The following is a 21,850-nucleotide window of genomic DNA, read 5'->3' on the forward strand; positions in this document are numbered from 1 at the left end:
TGTAGGTCGTTTGGGATTGTAAAAAGGTCATATCGGTCCATGTTTTGATGCAGCTGCCATATAAACCATTCTTGGATTTTGACTTCTTGTGCCTCTAGAGGGCGCAATTCTCATCCGATTTGGCTGACATTTTGCATGAGGTGTTTTGTTTTGATTCCCAACAAATGCGCTTAGTATGGCGCAAATCGGTAACTAACCAGGAATAGCTGCCATATAACCCGGTCTGGGATATTGATTTCTTGAGCCTCTAGACTAGGTCTTGACTTCTACATCCTCTAGAGGGCGAAATTCTCATCCGATTTGGCAGAAATTTTGTACAACGGCTTCTCTCATGATCTTCAGCATACGTGTCCAAATGGTCTGAATCGATCTTCTGCCTAATATAGTTCCCATACAAACCGATCTCGCGATTATGCTTCTTGAGTCCTTACAAGACGCAATTATTATCCGAATGGTCTTTAACATGAATGTTATGGTCTTTAACATTCAATTCATTTATGGTCCGTACTGGACTATAACTTGGTTTAACTCCAGTAGCATAACAATTAAAATTCATTATTCTTTCTTTTCCTAAAAGAGATACCGCGCAAAGAACTCAACAAATGCGATCCATAGTGGAGGGTATATAAGATTCGGCCCGGCCGGAGTTAGCCCTTACTTGTTTCTTTTAACATTTGAATTTTTAATCATTATTTCAAGTAGCCTTTTCTCCAAGGGCAATCTGAGTACAGCTTGCATTTAACGACGGTTACTTTTTCTTAAATCTTTGTGGCCAAGTCAACGCAAAAGATGGCTGGTTTATTGTTTATTTTCTGGTTAGCTTTTACAACAGAGTTTGTCATTTTTTGGCACTCAGTGATTAGTCGGCCATAAAAAGAAATTCATTGTAGGACCATCCGTTGGGCCCAGCTCACTTTGATGTGAGAGTGGCAGCGGCTGCAAGGTCCCCTTGGTGAAGTTTGTAATACAACGCCTACACCTACAAACGTTCATACCTTCCAATGCTTTGTTAGCAAAATCCCAAAGGAATTGATGATATCCTAAAATGATGGCAGGGAAAACATAAAAAAATTACTCCAAAAGGGAATCCCTAAAAGGATGTGATACTCGTCAATTTTATTCAGAGAGAAAAAAAAACATAATAAATAATTTTATTTATATTCTTTGGCAAGAGGAGACAACGATGAATAAACAAATTTGCATGCGAAAGGCGATAAAAGGCATTGTTGGCACTTTTTAAATCGATTTTGTGGGGGTAAAATTCGTAGAAAAAAAAAATATTAAGTTCGATGATTTATGTCCTTGTCATAAACTGAGATTCCCACAAAGCGTTCACCAACGTCCTCTGCCCATAGCCCCTAACCCATAACCCTTTCAAATAACTTTAAGCGAGCCAACAACACATAAAACACACAAAATCTTGCCGCTCCTTAAGGAATTAACGCTAAGACTGTTTTTCTCCATGTGTACATGCCCAGATATCTGATTTCGATGTAGTAACTCTGCTAAGCTATCTGCTTTTGCTCTCTTTGTGTTACTCATACTTGTTGTGTGACGTTTTTCTTCATATTTTTTTGGTTTGTTTTTCTGTTCATGCAGTTATTTGTGTGTGCTTTTCTTTTTCGTTGGCTTGGGCTTTGTTTTCTTTATAAGGACACGACACGACAACAACAGAACGGAGAACAGCAACAGCACAAGTAGCAGCAGCAATGCTGCCATAACCGGGATTAACAAGGACAACCAACAACATGGCCAGCCACCCACACACAGGGGACCCTATGTTGCTTGTACTATAGCAGGGCGCATTTGCCATCCCGCCTTACTCGTTTCGAGTTAGGCACAGGACAGCGCAACACACAATCCAAAGCAAACGAAAGTTCTTAATTTCCCTAAAACTTTCCCAAGAGGCATTCAAGCATAATATTTTAAATAAACCGAACCAACGAATGAATTCTCATCCTTTGGCTGCCTTAGACATTCACTCACTCTGCCCTGCAGTCACCCAGTCATTCAGTCAGTCACTCACTCACTCACAGCAAACAGTCAAACAGCCAGGCAGTCATTCAAGCCAAAGCCTTCATTCCACCATTCATACGCCCACCCAAAACTGAGACAAATATCCAAAAGGACGAATGTAAAAAACAAAGAAAACAAGAAACTCACAAACACACTCACACACATACAACAACTTCCACGGCAACAACAACTACTGCTACTACTACGTGAAAAAAAAAATGAAAACAGCTTTAATAAAATTTTCAAATACAACATTAGCAGAAGGTTAAACATAAACACATTGCACATATTTACTTAACGATAAGAGAGCGAGAGAATGAGAAAAAACAACAACAACAACAACAATAAACAAAAAAGAAAAACAGCTTAGAACGCGTATTTCTCCAACCAACCAGTATTTGTATGAGTTTATGTGTGTGTGTGTGTGTGTGTGTGCGTATATGTGTGTTTGGTCCTTCATTCTCCCTTGGAGCTTTGTTGTTTAAGTTTTCTGTTTACTTTAAATGAAAATAAAAATTAAACAAGTTCAACATGTGGCACGCCAGCACAAATTCGATGCAAAGAGAAGAAATGAAAACTAATCACAAACCTAAGCTCTAGTTTTTTTTTTTTTTTTTTTTTTTTTTTTTTTTTTATTTTAATTGCAACTAGCTTTCAATAAGAAGCTAACAAGCAATTTTTTTCAAATTTAACATAATTATCATTGAAAATATGTAAATTTTATATAATCTATCTGTAAATTTATTTTACATTGGAAACAAAAAGAAAATAAATAAGTTTAAAGCTCATGATATTAAGAGATCATAGGGTTTAGTTCTATTCAGTCTACGTCTGGTACTTGGATCATTGAGATTAATGGCTTCTGGATTTACATGAAGGCGTAATCTGGCATCATGTTTCGTTGCTGCAATTGATATTTCCTCTGACACTGTGTTCATGCGGAGGTCTCTATGGAGATCACTGTTGCGAACATACCAAGGGGCGTTAACTATGCTCCTTAGTACTTTATTTTGAAAATTTTGAATCATGTAGATATATTTCTTATGCGTGCAACCCCATAGTTGGATGCCATATAGCCATATTGGTTTTAATTGTTGATTATATAAAAGTAATTTGTTTTGAATGGAAAGTTCAGATTTCCTGCCCATAAGATATTTGAGTTTTGACCATTTAATATTAAGTTCTTCGATTTTCTTCTTGACATGCGCTTTCCAGCGTAATTTCGAATCCAGGGTCATACCAAGATATTTCGCATTGTCCGAATAAGGGATACTGACTCCATTTATATGCACGGGGATGTTCCTGGTAGCTTTATTTGTAAAGTTTACATGAACCGACTTCGAATGGTTCAACTTTATTTGCCAAACAGAGGCCCAACGATTTATTTCATTAAGAGCTTGTTGCAATTTAGTGATTGCTTGCTCCTCTGTATCTGCCACAGCAAGTATAGCAGTATCATCCGCAAAAGTTGCAATGACTGAGTTTGGTGGTTCTGGCAAATCGCTAGTGTATAAAAGATATAGGACGGGACCTAGGATACTTCCTTGAGGCACACCTGTACCAATTTTCTTCATGTCTGAGTAGGAGTCATCCTGTTTAATTCTGAAGAATCTATCCGATAAGAATGATTTTAGAAATTCAACATATATTTCAGGCAACATCCTGCTTAATTTCCTTATAAGCCCGACATGGCATACTTTGTCAAAAGCCTGCGACACATCTAAGAATACAGCAGAACATATTTTTTTTATCCTCAAAGCTTTGTTCAATAGTATTAGTTATGCGGTGTATCTGGTCAATAGTTGAATGGGAATTTCTAAAACCAAATTGATGGTCTGGTATGAGATTTTTTTCTGCAATAATGGGGTTTAAACGACTCAAAAACAGTTTTTCTAGCAGTTTGGATAACATTGGTAGTAGAGATATTGGTCTATATGAGGTTACCTCTGTTGTAGGTTTACCTGGTTTAGGTATCATACGGATTTCTGCAATTTTCCAAAAAGTTGGCATTCTTCTTAACTTGAAGCAGGAATTAAATAATTGGGTTATTTTAATGATGCAATTATATGTAAGATTTCTTAGTATTTCAGTATTTATTAAGTCGAAACCTAAGCTCTAGTGGCGAACTAAAGTAGTAACATTGGAATATTGGCAGCATGAGAACTTAAAAATGCACCTTATGAGCTTAACCCATTAAGGGGGCTAACCTTTGATTCCCTTTTCCGATTTTGATGAAATTTCATATATTCACTATTTAGACCATTAAGGTCTAAATACTGAGGCCATCGTAGCGCAGAGGTTAGCATGTTCGCCTATGACGCTGAACGCCTGCGTTCGAATCCTGGCGAGACCAACAGAAAAAATTTTAAGCGGTGTTTTTTCCCTCCTAATGCTGGCAACATTTGTGAGGTATTATGCCATGTAAAACTTCTCTCCAAAGAGGTGTCGCACTGCGGCACGCCGTTCGGACTCGGCTTTAAAAAGGAGACCCCTTATAATAGAGCTAAAACTTGAATCGGACTGCACTCATTAGTATGTGAGAAGTTTGCCCCTAAGTGGAATGTTCATGGGCAAAATTTGCAATATTGACCTGGAAGTTTTTTTTTTTAATTTTTTTAAAAGATCTGAAATGTAAAAAAATTTTCTTTAGTTCGATTCAAGTTTAAGCACAATGACAAGGGGCCTCCTTTTTATTGTCGAGTCCGAACGATGTGCCGCAGTGCGATACCTCTATGGAGAGAAGTTTTTACATGGCATAATACCTCACAAACGTTGCCAGCATTAGGAAGTGAAAATCACCGCTGACCATTTTTATGCCCTCCACCATAGGGGGTATACTAATATCGTCATTCTGTTTGTAACACCTCGAAATATGCGTCTGAGACCCCATAAAGTTTATATATTCTTGATAGTCATTTTAAGTCGATCTAGCCATGTCCGTCCGTCTGTCCGGCGGTCCGCCAGTCTCTCCGTCCGTCTGTCTGTCGAAATCACGCTAACTTTCGAAGGAATGAAGCTAGCAGCGTGAAATTTTGCACAAAAACTTTTTATTTGTGTAGGTCGGTTGGGATTGTAAATGGGCCAAATTGGTCCACGTTTTGATATAGCTGCCATATAAACTGATCTTGGGTCTTGACTTCTTAAGTCTCTAGAGGCCGCTATTCTGCTCCGATTTGACTGAAATTTTGCACGTGGTGTTTTGGTATAACTTCCAACAACTGCGCTAAGTATGGTTCCAATCGGTCTATGTTTTGATATATCTGCCATATAAACCGATCTTGGGTCTTGACTTCTTTAGCCTCTAAAGGGCGCAATTCTCGTTTTGTTTGATATATCTGCCATATAAACCGATCTTGGGTCTTGACTTCTTTAGCCTCTAAAGGGCGCAATTCTCGTCCGATTTGACTGAAATTTTGCACGTGGTGTTTTGGTATAACTTCCAACAACTGCGCTAAGTATGGTTCCAATCGGTCTATGTTTTGATATATCTGCCATATAAACCGATCTTGGGTCTTGACTTCTTTAGCCTCTAGAGGGCGCAATTCTCGTCCGATTTGACTGAAATTTTGCACGTGGTGTTTTGGTATAACTTCCAACAACTGCGCTGAGTATGGTTCAAATCGGTATATGTTTTGATATAGCTGCCATATAAACCTATCTTGGGTCTTGACTTCTTGATCCTCTAGAGGGCGCAATTCTCGTCCGATTTGGCAGAAATTTTGCACGTGGTATTTTGGTATCACTTCCATACTAAACTGTGTTTAGTATGATTTAGATCGGTTCATAACCTGATATAGCTGCCATATAAACCGATCTGGGATCTTGACTTCTTGAGCCTCTGGAGGGCGCAATTCTCACCTTATTTGGCTGAAGTTTTGTACAACGCTGCTCTCATGACCTTCAACATACGTGTCCAATATGGTCTGAATCAATCAATAGCTTGATACAGCTCCCATATAAACCGATCTCCCGATTTTGCTTCTTGAGCCCCTACAGGCGCAATTCTTATCCGAATGGAATGAAATATTATACAATGGCTTCTACAATGTTCAGCATTCAATTCATTTATGGTCCAAATCGGACTATAACTTGATATAGCTCCAATAGCATAACAGTTATTATTCATTATCCTTGTTTGCATAAAAAGAGATACCGCGCATAGAACTCGACAAATGCGATCCATGGTGGATGGTATATAAGATTCGGCCCGGCCGAACTTAGCACGTTCTTAGTTGTTAAACTCATTCAATGCAACAAGACAAAGGTTTCCGGAAACCGCACTATCAAGAATATTAAGACATTTTTGCAAAGAATAATTAGAAAAATTGTGTCTGCCTTTTCTGTATTTTCAGAAGCCAACTTTTTCCCCAAAAAGATAAAATTCAAAATTGAAGGCATAACTTTGACTCTTTGGTACGTTCTAAATGCTTGTTCTATGTACTAACCCATGTATAGTCAGCTTGAAGCAAGAACGCACCTGGAGAGCGTACTAAAACTACACTTTCCCTTTGGAAAGTGTACTAAAATTACATTTTTTCTTGCATTCTTTACATTTTCAAACTACCAATTTTCTTGGGCGTTTAGTCGGCGTTGACAAATTTTTTCAACGGCTTGTGACTCTGTAATTGCATTCTTTCTTCTGTCAGTTATCAGCTGTTACTTTTAGCTTGCTTTAGAAAAAAAGTGCGCGAAATTTTGTTTACATTTATTTGTTTGGCGTCAATTTTAATATGGAGCCCACAAAGGAGCATTTTCGTCATATTTTACTTTATTATTCCCGTAAAGGAAAAAACGCGGAGCAGGTTGCTAAAAAGTTACGAGATGTGTATGGTGATAAAGCCTTAAAAGGAAGACAGTGTCAAAATTGGTTTCGCAAATTCCGTTCTGGAGATTTTTCACTTAAAGATGAGCCACGTTCAGGTCGGCCAAATGAAGTTGATGATGACCAAATCAAAGCATTAATTGAATTGGATCGTCATATAACTGAGCGTGAGATAGGAGAGAAGATAAATATACCAAAATCAACCGTTCATTATCACATGAAAAGTCTTGAACTGGTTAAAAAGCTTGATATTTGGGTACCACATGTACATATTGAAAGAAATTCATTTAACAAACCGAATCAACGCTTGTGATATGCACCTTATACGCAATGAATTCGATCCGTTTTTAAAACGAATCATAACTGGAGATGAAAAATGGATTGTTTACAACAACGTTAGTCGAAAACGATCATGGTCCAAGCATGGTAAACCAGCTCAAACCACTTCAAAGGCTGATATCCACCAAAAGAAGGTTATGCTGTCTGTTTGGTGGGATTGGAAGGGTGTGGTATATTTTCGGATTCGGATGTTTACTGTCAACAATTGGACAAATTGAATACAGTCATCAAGGAGAAGCGACCAGAATTGGCCAATCGTAAAGGTGTCATATTCCACCAGGACAACGCTAGACCGCACACATCTTTGGTCACTCGCCAAAAACTGAGTGAGCTTGGCTGGGAATTTTTGATGCATCCACCATATAGCCCTGACCTTGCACCATCAGACTACCATTTATTTCGATCTTTGCAGAACTCTTTTAAATGGTAAAACTTTCGGCAATGATGAGGCTATAAAATCGCACTTGGTACAGTTTTTTGCAGAATTATGTATTTGATTAAAGTTCATTTTAAGTTTTATTAAAAATGCATTTACTTTCTTTTAAAAATTCCGCAATTACTTTTTGGGCAACCAATAGAACTACCAATTCTCTTGAGAAATGGTAACAAAACTACTTTTTCCCTTGGAAAGGGATATATAAACTACCCTTTTCTTTGCGAAAAGGAATTAAGACTATCTATTATCCAGGAAAAGGGTACTAAAACTACTTGAAAAAAAAACTACTTTAGGGAAAGGGTACTAAAACTCCCCATCCCCTTGAATAGTACCCTTTCTACAACTTCCCATTTCCTTTGGGAAGCGTACTTAAACTGGCAATTCCCTTGGAAAAGCGTACTACTCATTTTCTTTAGGAATGGTACTAAAACTACTGATTCCCTTGGGAAAAGTTACTAAAACTACCCATTCCCTTGTGAAATGGTACTAAAACTACCCATTCCTTGGGTAAGGGTACGTACACTACACACTTCTTGGGTAAGGGCATTAAAACTACCCTTTCCCTTGGATAAGGGTACCAAAACTACGACTTCGCTTGGGAATGGTTACTAAAACCATCCTTGTGCTTCGGAAAAGGTACCCATACTACCCTTTTCCTTGGGAAATTGTTCTTTTTCTTGGGAAAGGGTAGTTCAGTATCCTTTGCCATTTCCTTGAAAAAGAGGACTAAAACTACCTTTTTTTCTTAAGAATGAGTACAAAAACTATCCTGTTTCTTAAGAATATGTACCTTATTAAACCTTTTCCTTGGGAAAGTGTATTAAAGCTACTCTTTCCCTTGGGTAACGGTATTAAAACCGTTTTCCAAAGGAAATTGTGAATTTCATAAACATTTCTTCGGAGTTTTAATTGTAGGCTTGTGCTTTTAAAGAAAGTAAAATTTTTTTCCTTTGGCCCTTACTGCGAATGCAGGTGGGCCCTTTCGGCTTTCTTACACCAAAACTGGGTCATTACGCTTACACTTTAATGTAATTTGCTTCTCTAATCGCCCATTTTATAGATTTTATAGACTCTTGAAACCTTTTATTTTATTTTGCAGTTGGCCTTTCGTTGAGTAGCCTCTTGAAGTCGTTGAAGTTTGGTCACTTCTGGCTGGTTCGACACTTACTTCTAAATTATTGAGTTTGTGAAATCAAGTAAGGCCTATAATTGCAGTGGGTCGAGGGTAGAGGGGATAAGAAGGAAGAGGGGGAGGGGGAGGAATAATTATTGAGGGTCCTGGCGCAGTCAAATCATTTATAGAAATAATTGGGTTATTTGGGTAATCAAGATTGTATTAAACACAACAAATTCAGGCAGCGTAACATCTTCTCCCCAAACTCCTCAAGCTTTTCACTCAGCCCTGACTGTCTGCTCAAGTAACTCTGACTCATATTTGCTCTCTTTCTCTCCCTATCTTTGTCTCTTTCTCTATAACTCAGCTAGCCATTCATTCATACATTGGCAGGAGTCATCAAGGATATCAAAACACATCATTCGAAGTCAAATGTAAGTAAAACAAAAACTTTTTGAAAAATTTCTAGCTATGTGTGTGAATGAGTATGCGTTTGTTTATGAGTGTGTTTGTGTGTGTGTGTATTGGTGGGTTCGGGTTAACTGACTGCTGACTGACACCGCACATTTGCGGATGAAACAAATGGCCCAGTTAGAGGGATACGAAAATCATTGAAAAATTTCCCTAAGAGCATGGGAGATTGGGAATTGGGATTGGAATGGAATCATTTCGAGGGTTTTTAAATTAAGTCAAATCAAATGAGCAAAAAGCTATAAGGATTTAAGAACTCTTAAGCATCCACAAGAGCCATTATTATTTGCCAGAGAGCAATGAGGCAACGGCAACGACAACAACAACGACAACGACTGTGACTAGTGGTTGTAATGGTGGTGCTGGCGTTGGCGGTTATTTCCTAGTCATTGGGAAATTATAAATTAATAGCAAACAGCGGATAGGAACTAAATCTAGGCAGGTAGGTGAAGGTGGTGCTCTTGGGCTGTGTGTGTGTGTGTGTGAAGGGCTTACCACAACAGCGGAAGTAGCAGCAGCATCATCAGCTTATCAGACATCTTCCTGCAAATCTGTTAAGTAAGTCAGTCATCTGTGGGCACTTACATATACCGAAAACGACAAACATCCATACCCTTCCCCCTCACTTTTACATACAGCCATAGATGCTTTTCTTTTAACGTGTTTACTGACTTTCCAGTTCATTGAAGAAACATGTAATTCAATATGAGTTTCCTCGGGTCGCGGCAAAGGTGCGAGTTATTACCTAGGTGTTGCAAATCACTTGTGACCGCAAACACCCTCCGGTAATACGACAATCTCTAAGATCAAGGTGTTTGTGAATTGGATTTGGAAATTCGTTTGCTAACTGGCGCCCATCGGTTGGTAAGGGAATGTGTAAAACAGCTGCTATTTGGCAAAGCCTTTACATAGCAGACATAGGACGCAACAGTCCCAATCACTAATTCATTTAAATATAACATAAGTAAGAGTTTTGAGGTTTCTGCTAGAGGTTGATTTACATAAATTTCGAATCGCAAATTAAAGTTGGGAAATTAAAAGTTGAACAAAATACATTTAATTCTCCTTTGTGGCTATGACCTAAACTGATAGTAGATGACGACAGAAGGAATCTATCAATCAATCAGGCCCTCTAGTAAAAGTGAATATTGTGGAAGAATGAAGAGATGTAAAACTGTAAAGTTGCGATTCCTACAGTCCCCATCTACTATTAGGTCGAAATAAGTCTTAACGAGTTAAATAATAACCATAAACAAATGCCAAGCATCGTGTTTATCGTCATAACTAGAAGCTCAGCCTCATCCACAGGTTAGGTAAGAGTATAGTAGAAGCTCAGTATTTGAAGTAGCTCGAACTACAGTCGCGTGCAATCAGCAGTATCGAGTCGAGAGTCTCAGAGAGAGGCTGGGCATCGCCGTGTTTTGCTTAAATACTGAGTGTCTGCGATACTCGATGTGACATGGCAAGTGTTTGGCGTCTTTATAAAGGGTGATTTTTTTGAGGTTAGGATTTTCATGCATTAGTATTTGACAGATCACGTGGGATTTCAGACATGGTGTCAAAGAGAAAGATGCTCAGTATGCTTTGACATTTCATCATGAATAGACTTACTAACGAGCAACGCTTGCAAATCATTGAATTTTATTACCAAAATCAGTGTTCGGTTCGAAATGTGTTCATTCACCGTAACGTTGCGTCCAACAGCATCTTTGAAAAAATACGGTCCAATGATTCCACCAGCGTACAAACCACACCAAACAGTGCATTTTTCGGGATGCATGGGCAGTTCTTGAACGGCTTCTGGTTGCTCTTCACTCCAAATGCGGCAATTTTGCTTATTTACGTAGCCATTCAACCAGAAATGAGCCTCATCGCTGAACAAAATTTGTCGATAAAAAAGCGGATTTTCTGCCAACTTTTCTAGGGCCCATTCACTGAAAATGATTTGCAAGCGTTGCTCGTTAGTAAGTCTATTCATGATGAAATGTCAAAGCATACTGAGCATCTTTCTCTTTGACACCATGTCTGAAATCCCACGTGATCTGTCAAATACTAATGCATGAAAATCCTAACCTCAAAAAAATCACCCTTTATATCTTTGAAGCTTGAAGAAGCTGAAGGAGCATCTCTACCTGCACACACAAATGTGTCTACAGCAAAAACAACAACAACCATGTATACTTGGTCAAATTCTCCTTTTTTGGTTAAGGTCTAATTTATTAGTAGTAGATAGGGACAGTAGGAATCTTGTAATAAATTAGGCCCTCAAACTAAATTAAATTTTTTGAAATGAAAGGAAATGTGATTTTCGCACAGAATTTCATCAAACGATTATTTTCATAGAGGTTATAAAAGACAAAATTAAATTTTATAAACATTTTTGTCTAAATTTAATTTTAAAAGAACATTTGGTCTACTTTAATTTCACAGAAAAAATTCTTTGAATATAATTTTTGAATATAGAATTTCGTGGTAAAATAATATTCTTAGACCAATTAGTCAACTTTTAATTTCCACTGACAATTTTGTAAGGAGTCTATAATCCTACTGTCCCCTACTACTACAAGGCTCAAATAAATCTTTGGTAAAAAATTTCATATTGTCTTTGTAGAAAATTTGATCGATATGTTGTCTTAGAGTATGTCGATTAGGATAGGTTGAAGGGGTAGCCCACTGTAGATGACTTCACTCGGATCCAGTTTGGCCCATTGTGATACCCTCGAAAGTAAGAGAAGAGAAAGAAGATGTGAGACTTCGGACCATATCCAGAGGTTATACACGAATAAAAGAAACAGGAGGAAAGGAGAACCAGAGAAGGAGGGTGAAACGACTTTCCCTGCGCAAGAACGTATGTGCCTTCGCCGGAGTTTATGGTACCCTCCCTCGGTACCATCCCTTCCAGTCATCAAATCTCCGGAAATCTACATTCGCATGATCACCCAAATCGCAGAAGAATCACCTCTCCAGAAAGGAGAGCCTGCGTTCTTGCAGACCTGGACATGAGTATATCAAATGCTCGATAGTCTGCTTCTCATGTTCAGCAAGGCCTGCAGAAGTCAATGGGCGGTTTCTAATGCGCGCGGCCATGCGGCCTTTGGCACAGTGTCCGGTTATGACTCGTGTTGAGGTACTCATCGACCTCTTATTCAACGCCAGTTACTTCCTCGTTCTCCTCCAGTCGATGACAGGCCAGAGCGCCCCAGCAGTCCGGCAATCATCCGCCCAGTCCAATCTTGCCACCGGCGCCGCTCTGGCCATCTCTTCTACTTTGCTCAGTAGCTCGATAAATGGCATGTAGGCAAGATCGGTGACTGATTCGCCCGGCGAAGACGACCCCCTTCTGGTACATTTGTGCTCCCGCCAGAGCGCCCCAGCAGTTCGGCAATCATCCGCCGAGTCCAGTCTTGCCACCGGCGCCGCTCTGGCCATCTCTTCTACTTTGCTCAGTATCTCGATAAATGGCATGTAGGCAAGATCGGTGACTGATTCGCCTGGCGAAGACGACCCCCTTCTGGTGCATTTGTGCTCCCCCTGATTTCCTGGAACCCCCCATATCCGGGAACCTATGTCCGCGGCACGTCGTGGACTCGCAGCCTATCCAAGGCCTGCAAACAATCTGCCACGCACCTCGACCCTACCGTCCTCGAACCCAAGGCTTTGAGCGCCGCCATACTCTTCAGATAAATCCAGTGTTTTGAGGGTTGAGGCCACCGTGGCGCAGAGGTTAATAAGTCCGTCTACGACGCCGAATATCAGAAAAAATTTTCAGTAGTGGTTATCCCCTTACTAATGCTGGCTACATTTGTGAGGTATCCTGCCATGTTAAAACTTCTCCTCAAAGAGGTGTTGCTCTGGGGCAATGCGGCTTCTGGCTGAAAGACCGTATACTCTTCCGGCAGTCTCAGAGACATACCTATATTGAGTGCCTCGGAGTAGAGTCCCTATCCAGTCCCTGACTCCATCTTAAAGCCATCAGTGGAGATCGAAGTCTCATCCACCTCTAAAACAGCATTCGACCTCCATTCATACCTCCCAGGAAAACGAATCCTTACTGCCCTTATCCAGTCGGTACTGGTGCCAGTCCCTGACTCTATCTTGGAGCCATCAGTGAAGTCTCATCCTCCTCAAACACAGCATTCGCTCTCCATTCATACCTGCCAGTTAAACGTATCCTTACTGCTCTTATCCAGTCGGTACCGGTGCCAGGTAATCGAAAATCTTGCTCAGTCTACCCTCCGCATCCATAACTTCCAGAATGCAACTGCGGCCGTAACTCTCCTCCTTAAGCACGCAGAGCTCCCTTAGCTTAAGTGTGACCTAGGCCCCAATAGTAGAGCTGGCAAACTATTGATAATCGCAACATTCGATATTTTCGATTTTTTTTAATAATAAATATCGACAGTATCGTTAATTTCCCATCACCTATATTTCAAAGTAAAATGGGAAGTAAAAATCAGGAGATTTATTTTAGTAAAGTCTGTTGGAAGACATGCGAGAAATCCTTAATTAAATTTTAGCCTAATCGGATGTGAAATTGCGCCCTCTATAGGCGTAATATATCTTAAGGGATACATTCAGTGATAAATTTTGGAAAAACTAGACCTTGCATCGATAGTCAGACAAAAAATAAAAGACCGATGGTATCTATAGTGACATCGATATTTTGCCAGCCCTACCCAATAGGCTGCATATCCATCATCGGTACCATACCTGCGTACGGTGCTGATCATCGTGCCGTTGTGACCCCGACGCCGGCCAGTCTCTGGACCTTCTCTAATTCCTTCGTAAGAGCCCTCTTTTCCTCCACCATACCAGTGATTCATAAGTAAGTACGGGTCTCACGATGGTCGTATACATCCTATAAGAACGGAAATCAGAACTCCGGTATCTTGTATTTGCGTATGCTCCGTCTTCCTTAGGTTGGTTCTCAACCCATTTCTGGCAACCTATCTTGACAATGTCTTCAGTGTCCATTTCATGATGTCGCTGATCGTCGACAGAAACCTGCCTCGTATAAGCAACACGACGTCTTCCGCACAATTATCTTCGTGCCATCTCATCCGAGATCTAACTGAATTTTATTTATCTCGAGGTTCTACAGAATCGGCAAGAACACTCCTCCATAGGGCGTATCTCTTGTCAGCCGCCTTCTGACCACTATCTCACAGGTTCTCATTAATAATCCGGCCATGAAGCATATTATTAGTCTACTGGGAGATTATGGGGTGAATCTCCGTACAGACCAGAGCGACCCCTATCGATCCTTTCTCCACGTTATTGAAGGCCCCCTCAATATCCAAAAAGGCCGCTATCTCACTTTCAGGTCAATTAGTTTATCCAGTGTTTTCAGCTGACCCTTCGTCGTTGTTTTGTGGTTTATTTTTCCCGCCTTGGGGATAATGACCACCATGACCTTTCTCAATGCCCTAGGTATGCAGGACCATTCCAGGCACGCCCACAAAATCTGTTCTAGCCAAGGCAGGGTGAATTCTAAGGACTATTGCAACAACGCTAAGATAATACCATCAGCTTCGGCCGACTTAAATTGTCGGAAAGTGCGGACTGTCCACACTATCTTCTCCTCGTCAAATATGTCCCTGATGAGGTCATCCGCCAAGGTCGCACGTGTAGGTATTGTGATACCTTAATCGCCGAATTCTTCCTGGTCGCCCGGGAAATGCATCTCCATCAGTAGTTCCACCATATCCTGACCCCTCTCGGTGTAAGTCCCGTCCTCCCATCCGCGAAGCTAGGAGTGCTGGAATCCTTCGAGAGCACTTTTCGCAACCTAGATGCCTCACTAATGCTTTCCAATTTTCCACAGAATTTCTCTCAGGAACTCCTCTTAGTCTCCCTCGTCTCCTTTTTGAACTTGTCGAGGGCTTCGAGATATTCGTCCCAGCTCTTTGTCGTGTTTCTTCTCTTGGCCTTATGAAAAAGCCTTCTACTCTCCCCCCTAAGCACCTTCAGCTCCGGTGACCACCATGAAAGTCTGGTTTTACGCGGCGGTACTCGTTCGGGATATACCTTTAAAAAGACACGATCCACTGCGTGAGATGAGATTCAAATTTTGTGTCTTCGAGTAAGTACTACAAAAAACCCTTTTCCAGGGTAAAAGATGGTAAAATTACCCCTTAGCAGGTAAAGGTTACAAAAACTACTCTTTTCCAGGATAGGGGGTACTGAAACTACCCTTTTCCGGGGAAAAGGGTACAAAAGTAGTTTTTGTAGTTTTTGTCTTTTCCAAAGTTAAGGGTACTAAAACTACACTTTTCCAGGGTAAAGGGTATTAAAACTAGCCTTATCCAGTGTAATGGGTACTAAAACAACCCTTTCCCAGGGTAAAGGGCACTTATGTAGATATATTCATGTCCGTCCGTCTTACCGTGGGAGAAAATCCACAAAAACTAGTAAAAATTGAGATATTGAGCTGAAACTTTGCACAGATTCTTTTTTGTCCATAAGCAGGTTAAGTTCGAAGATGGGCTATATCAGACTATATCTTGATATAGGCCCCATATAGACCGATCCGCCGATTTAGGGTCTTAGGCCAATAAAAGACACATTTATTATCCGATTTTACTGAAATTTGGGACAGTGAGTTGTGTAAGACGCTTTGACATCCTTCTGTAATTTGGCTCAGATCGGTACAGATTTGGATATAACTGCCATATAGACCGATCCGCCGATTAAGGGTCTTAGGCCAATAAAAGCCACATTTATTATCCGATTTTGCTTATATTTGGGACAGTGAGTTGTGTTAGATGCTTCGACATCCTTCTTCAATTTGGCTCAGATCAGTCCAGATTTGGATATAGCTGCCATATAGACCGATCTCCCTATTTAAGGTTTTGAACCCAAAAAAGGCGCATTTTTTCTCCGACGTCGCCAAAATTTGGGACAGTGAGTTGTTTTAGGCCCTTCGATATCCTTCTTCAATTTGGCCTCGAACGGTCCAGATTTGAATATAACTGCCATATAGACCGATCTTTCGATCAAAGGTTTTGGGGCCCTAAAAGTCGCATTTATTGTCCGATTTTGCCTAAACTTGATACAGTGAGTTAAGATAAGCCTCTCGACATCCTTCTTCAATTTGGCACAGATCGCTCCAGATTTGGATATAGCTGCCACAATGACCGATCTCTTAAGTTAAGGTTTTAAGCCCATAAAAGGCTCATTTATTGTCCGATGTTGACGAAATTTGGGACAGTGGGTTGTGTTAGGACATTCGGCATCCTTCTTCAATTTGGCCTAGAACGGTCCAGATTTGAATATAGCTGCCATATAGACCGATCTCTTGATTTAAGGTATTGGGGCAATAAAAAGCGTATTTATAATCCGATTTCGCTTAAATTTGACACATTGACTTATGTTAGGCTTTTCGACATCCGTGTTGTATATGTTTCAGATCGGTCTATATTTGGATGTGGCTACCAAAACGACCAATATTTTGCGTTACAAAATTGAACAACGTGACTTGTAGTTATTACACCAGTCAATATCCGTGTAGAATTTGGCCCAAATCGGACCCTATTTCGATAAAGCTGCTGTGTGGGCAGAAATTATAAATTTTTCACCGGATTTTGACGAAAGGTGATTTACATATACACCCGAGGTGGTGGGTATCCAAAGTTCGCCCCGGCTGAACTTAACGCCCTTTTACTTGTTTTATCGATTTGCTTCCACTGTGCGTCTGGCCGTCCGTCTGTCGAAATTTCGATGGCATTTGAACATATAAAGATATCAGCTTTAAGGAACCGCCAGATTCATTGCATAATAAATACTTCACACACACACACCCATATGTACACCCTCATTACCTTAACTTCAAAGCAGCGCCATCTATTATGCACAAATCACTGATATTACAAAATTTGGCCCAACCTGTTAATAAATAATTTTGTCAAGAAATCAAGACAAATTACACAACCCTAAGCAGGCTAAATCACCCAAATCGCCACTTAAAAGGTACACAACAACAACAAGAGGCCTACAAAATACAGCCAACGATGAGAAGTTAACCAACAGAAGTTTTAGAAGGTGTTTAATAAAGGAATGAATTGCGCACCTTCATAAAATCATTATCGTTAGCAACTGGTGTTTCGGGCGATAGATGACACAGGTGTCATCACTCAATTTGATGTTTAGCAGCATACAAAAAGCAGTGAGGAAAAAAAACCAAACACGACAAGAAACGGGCGGATTTAGAGGCCTTGGTTTGATGTTGGATGACAAGATAAGTGAATTAAATTTCAAGTACTTGAGAGACAAAAAGAGAGAACTTTTTTTTGCTTTTAATTTTTTAATTTTTTCCAAACTGACATTAATATGGCGTTTCAAGGCTTAGCATAAAAAATGAATGGTATCTTAGGAATTATATTTTGATGATGGTGTAGCTTTTTCGTTGTTTTTTTTTTTCTTTTTTGGAAGCTGTAAAATGTGTTTCTTTTAAATTTTCCCCAAAGGAATGAATGCTGCCATATTTTTCTAACATCATTGCATGGGTCTTGTGTTGGTTTTCGCCATACACTCTATAGGGCTATTAAGGTTTACAAGTATTTTTGAGACTTGTTCATTAAGGTCACCAAAGTTAATGAGCTGAAATGGCAGGGTCGTGGGGATTCTAAATGGCCCATAATAGGTTAGGCAAAAAGGCCGTTTGTTGTCCCAACATTCCGTTTAGGCCCAAAATTAACAATATAAAATTCTACCTTCCTGTTTGTGAGTGAAGAATTCGTGTGCGACCTTCTCTGCTTGGTTGCATTAATGATTGATTGTATCTATTGGGGCTTATGTGTCTTAACGTGTGTCGCCATAGTGTGGTTAGATTACTACCTCTCAATTTGATGATATTAGGGAGGCATGGAGGATATCCTTAAAAAAGTTCTGCGATAAATTTGAAAACCAACATTAAGCCATTTACGTTTAAAGACCTCAGCTCATTTGGATTTCTGAAAGAGCAAGAGGGGACTTTCACCAAGAATAAAGTGAATAGTACATAGAATAGAAGCCCCTTATATCGGAAGCGAAAATAAGTTTGGCTACCATTTATCATTATAACTATAAGAGATTGAACTCATCAAGGAAATGGATAACAAAGAAAAGAAAGTGTGGACAGTCTCAAAAGAAAAATTTTTCATTGAAAAATTCTACTGTGCCAATTACGATCCAAAGCGGTCTATAACCTGATATAGCTCCCATAGAAACCGATCTCTCGAGTTGACTTCTTGAGTCCTTACGCACTTTTTGTCCGATTCGGCTGAAATTTTGCATGGGGTGTTCTGCTACGACTTCCAACAATTGCGCAAAATACGGTCCAAATCAGTCTATAACCTGATATAACTTTCATGAAAACCGGACTCTCGATCATCCTTGTTCGGTTCCTAGAAGCTTTAGTTTTTGCTGGTTTGGCAGAAGTTTGGTATGTACAATAAAATAAAATCATGTACTTCAACTACATTTATTTTGTATAAATGGTGGTGGGTTCCCAAGATTCAACGTGGACGAACTTATTTCGTCATTCTGTTTGTAATACCTCGAAATATTCATCTGAGACCACATAAAGTGTATATATTCTTGATCATCATGACATTTTAATTCGATCTATCCATGTCCGTCCATCTTTCCGTCCGTCTGTCCGTCCGTCCGACTGTCCGTCCGTCTGTCTGTCGAAAGCACGCTAACCTTCGAAGGTGTAAAGCAAGTCGCTTGAAATTTTGCACAGATAATTCTTATCAGAGTAGGTCAGTTGGGATTGTAAATGGGCCATATCGATCCATGTTTTGATATAGCTGCCATATAAACCGATTTAGGGTCTTGACTTCTTGAGCCTCTAGAGGGCGCAATTTTTATACGATTTGAATGAAATTTTGCACGACGTGTCTGTTATGATATCCAAAAACTGTGCCAAGTATGGTTCAAATCGGGCCATAACCTGATATATCTGCCATAACCTGATATATCTGCCATATAAACCGATCTTGGGTCTTGATTTCTTGAGCGGGAAAAGAACTCGACAAATGCGATCCTTGGTGGAGGGTATATAAGATTCGGCCCAGCCAAACTTAGCACGTTTTTACTTGTTTTATTTTTTTAATTTATTAAACCCTACACCACCACTGTGGTACAGGCTATTATAGATTTGTGCATTTGTTTGCAACGCTAAGAACGCTGATTCGATTTAGCCATGTCTGTCTGTGAGTCCATATATTCTTGTAATCATAGTGCAAGTCGTATTTGTTGTCCGATTGCCACGAAATTTTGCATATGTCACTTTCTTGGCCCAAGGACAAACGCTATTGATTTTGAAAAAATCGGTTCAGATTTAGATATAGCTCCAATATATATCGTTCATCCGATGTGCCCTTTTAAAGCCGTAGAAGCCAACATTTTCCTCCGATCCTTACAAAATTTGATACGAAGTTGTTTTTTTAACGACCCAAAATGCTTGCAAAATTTTATTGGAACCGGTCCAGATTTAGATATAGCTCCCATATATATCTTTCATCCGATATGCCCTTTTAAAGCTGTAGGAGTCGCAATTTTGGTGCGATCTCTACCAAATTTGGCATGAGATGTTTCGTGTGACGTCCCAATATGTGTGCAAAATTTCATCTAAATCGGTTCAGATTTAGATATACCTCCCATATATAACTTTCGTCCGATTTGACCTATTAAGGCTGTAGAAGGCACAATTTTGGTCCGATCTTTACAAAATTTGGCACGAAGTGCTTTTTGTGACGTCCCAATATGCGAAATTTCATCATAATCGGATCAGATTTATATATAGTTCCCATGAATATCTTTCATCCGATATGCCCTCTTAAAGCTGTAGTAGCCACAATTTTGGTCCCATCCTTACAAAATTTGGCATGGACCGTTTTATTCAGTTTCAGTTAAAATCGCTCCATATTTTGATATAGCTCTCATATATATTTTTCATCCGATATGGCCTTTTAGGGCTGTAGAAGCCATAATTTTGGTCCGATCTTTACAAAATTTGGCATGGGTTGATTTATTCAACGTCCTCATATGTGTGCAAAGTTTCATAAAAATCGGTCCAGCTTTAGATATAGCTCCCATATATATTTTTCATCCATTATGGACTTTTAAGGCTGTAGATGCCACCATTTTGGTCCGATCTCGACAACATTTTTCATGAGATGGTTTAACTGACATCTCAAAACGTGTACAAAATTTCATCAAAATCGATTTAGATAAAACTCCCATATATATATCTTTTATGCGTTTCGACTTTTAAGGCTGTAGAAGCCACAATTTTCGTACCTTCGTAAGAAGATCGGATAAGGTTCAATTCGATATTTCAATAGGTGTGCAAAATTAATGTCTGACTAAATGTGGACTTATATCCAATCTATTAAAAGTATTACGTATACTCGGTGGTGTAGGGTATAATATAGTCGGCTCCGCCCGTCTTTTGCCTTTCCTTACTAGTTTTTTATTTTATTTTCTTTTTTTTCCTATTTTTTTTTCAAGTTTTTATATCTTTGCACACTAACATTTATTACTTGGAAGAGTAAATCCTGTTTTGATTAAGAATATATAATTTTTCCGAAGATTAAAATTTTCCCCTCCTTTACAAACTTCTCTTATCCACATAAGTATATGAAATTAATTTGCGGCCTCCTAACATATGTTTTTCCACTCTCTATCCTTTTGTGTGGTTTATTTAATGTGGTCTTTTGTATCATTAAAAAATAATTTTACAAAAGTATGCTCTTATCTCTCAACGGTGGGTTATAAATCACGAAAAGTGCTACTCATCACATTTGCTTAAATTATTGTTTAAAAAAAATGACCTTCGAACCCACCGCCCTCCTATTTCCCCATAACCAAAGTAGCTCTCATGAATTTCTCAGTTTGCAACCTTTTAACAACTTTCAACAAGCACACTTAGCTGCTACTCTCTTCCCCCCCTCGCCCCAAACTCTTCCTTTCTGTATAGGGGGAAGGATAAATGCATTTCCGGCTGAAAATTTGCTTTCCAGCTAAAGGCAGCTGTGCTACTTTTATATACCAATTTTCAAGACAAGCCCCATTAAAAAGGGGGCCAATGTGGAGGGGGTTGTAGGTTGCTTGCCTTTGAAATTTCTAGTTCTGGCTGGATACTGTTGTTGTTGTTGCCATTACTTTTTGTTTATAGTATGTTGATGTGTAAGTTTGTTAAACATTTGTAGGTAGTTTGGAATGGTACTGAAACTGCTGCTGCTGCTGCTGCTACTACTGCCATATATTCGTGCATTATCACATTTACTAAAAACATTATTTGCGAAAACATTACCATCATCCATCTCCGCCAGCATCCATTGAGGCAAACAGTCAGCCTGCTATCCTTTTTTACTTTTGGCCTCAAATGAAAGAGCGGCATTGGCAGTCTCAACTACAACTACGAAAGCAACAACAACGAGAACAACAACATTAAAACTAACAATAACTTAAGTTAAGCTAAGTTTCAGTTGACTGTTTTCGCTTGGTTTGCCTTCACATCATAGAAGTTGCCTTCCAAAGTGAGTTTGGAATTTTGGTTTTTTTGTAGAATATCCTGCCAGGCCAATGGTTGGAGGCATAGCATGACGGTTGCTATTGAAAGTCTTGGTAGATTAGTTTTCTCATAACATTGGTAACACCTGGA

General features: G+C 39.5%; 1 protein-coding gene across 6 annotated transcripts in view; it reads left to right on the forward strand.

Annotated features, from left to right (window-relative positions):
• The window catches only part of LOC106087839 (uncharacterized), a 127,070-nt gene that overhangs the window by 51,661 nt on the left and 53,559 nt on the right, over nt 1-21,850 (forward strand). For 2 of the 6 annotated variants that reach the window (XM_059365367.1, XM_013253019.2), the window contains exons 2-3: nt 8,713-8,809; nt 9,095-9,161. The exons of 2 other annotated variants lie outside the window; for them this stretch is intronic. The gene's annotated coding sequence lies outside the window, so the exon portion shown is untranslated. The remainder of the gene's footprint in view (nt 1-8,712; nt 8,810-9,094; nt 9,162-21,850) is intronic. 2 more of the 6 variants (XM_013253022.2, XM_013253018.2) reach the window with 1 other exon arrangement.

Source organism: Stomoxys calcitrans, chromosome 3, assembly GCF_963082655.1.
Source record: "Stomoxys calcitrans chromosome 3, idStoCalc2.1, whole genome shotgun sequence".
In the NCBI taxonomy this organism is placed as follows: Eukaryota; Metazoa; Arthropoda; class Insecta; order Diptera; family Muscidae; genus Stomoxys; species Stomoxys calcitrans.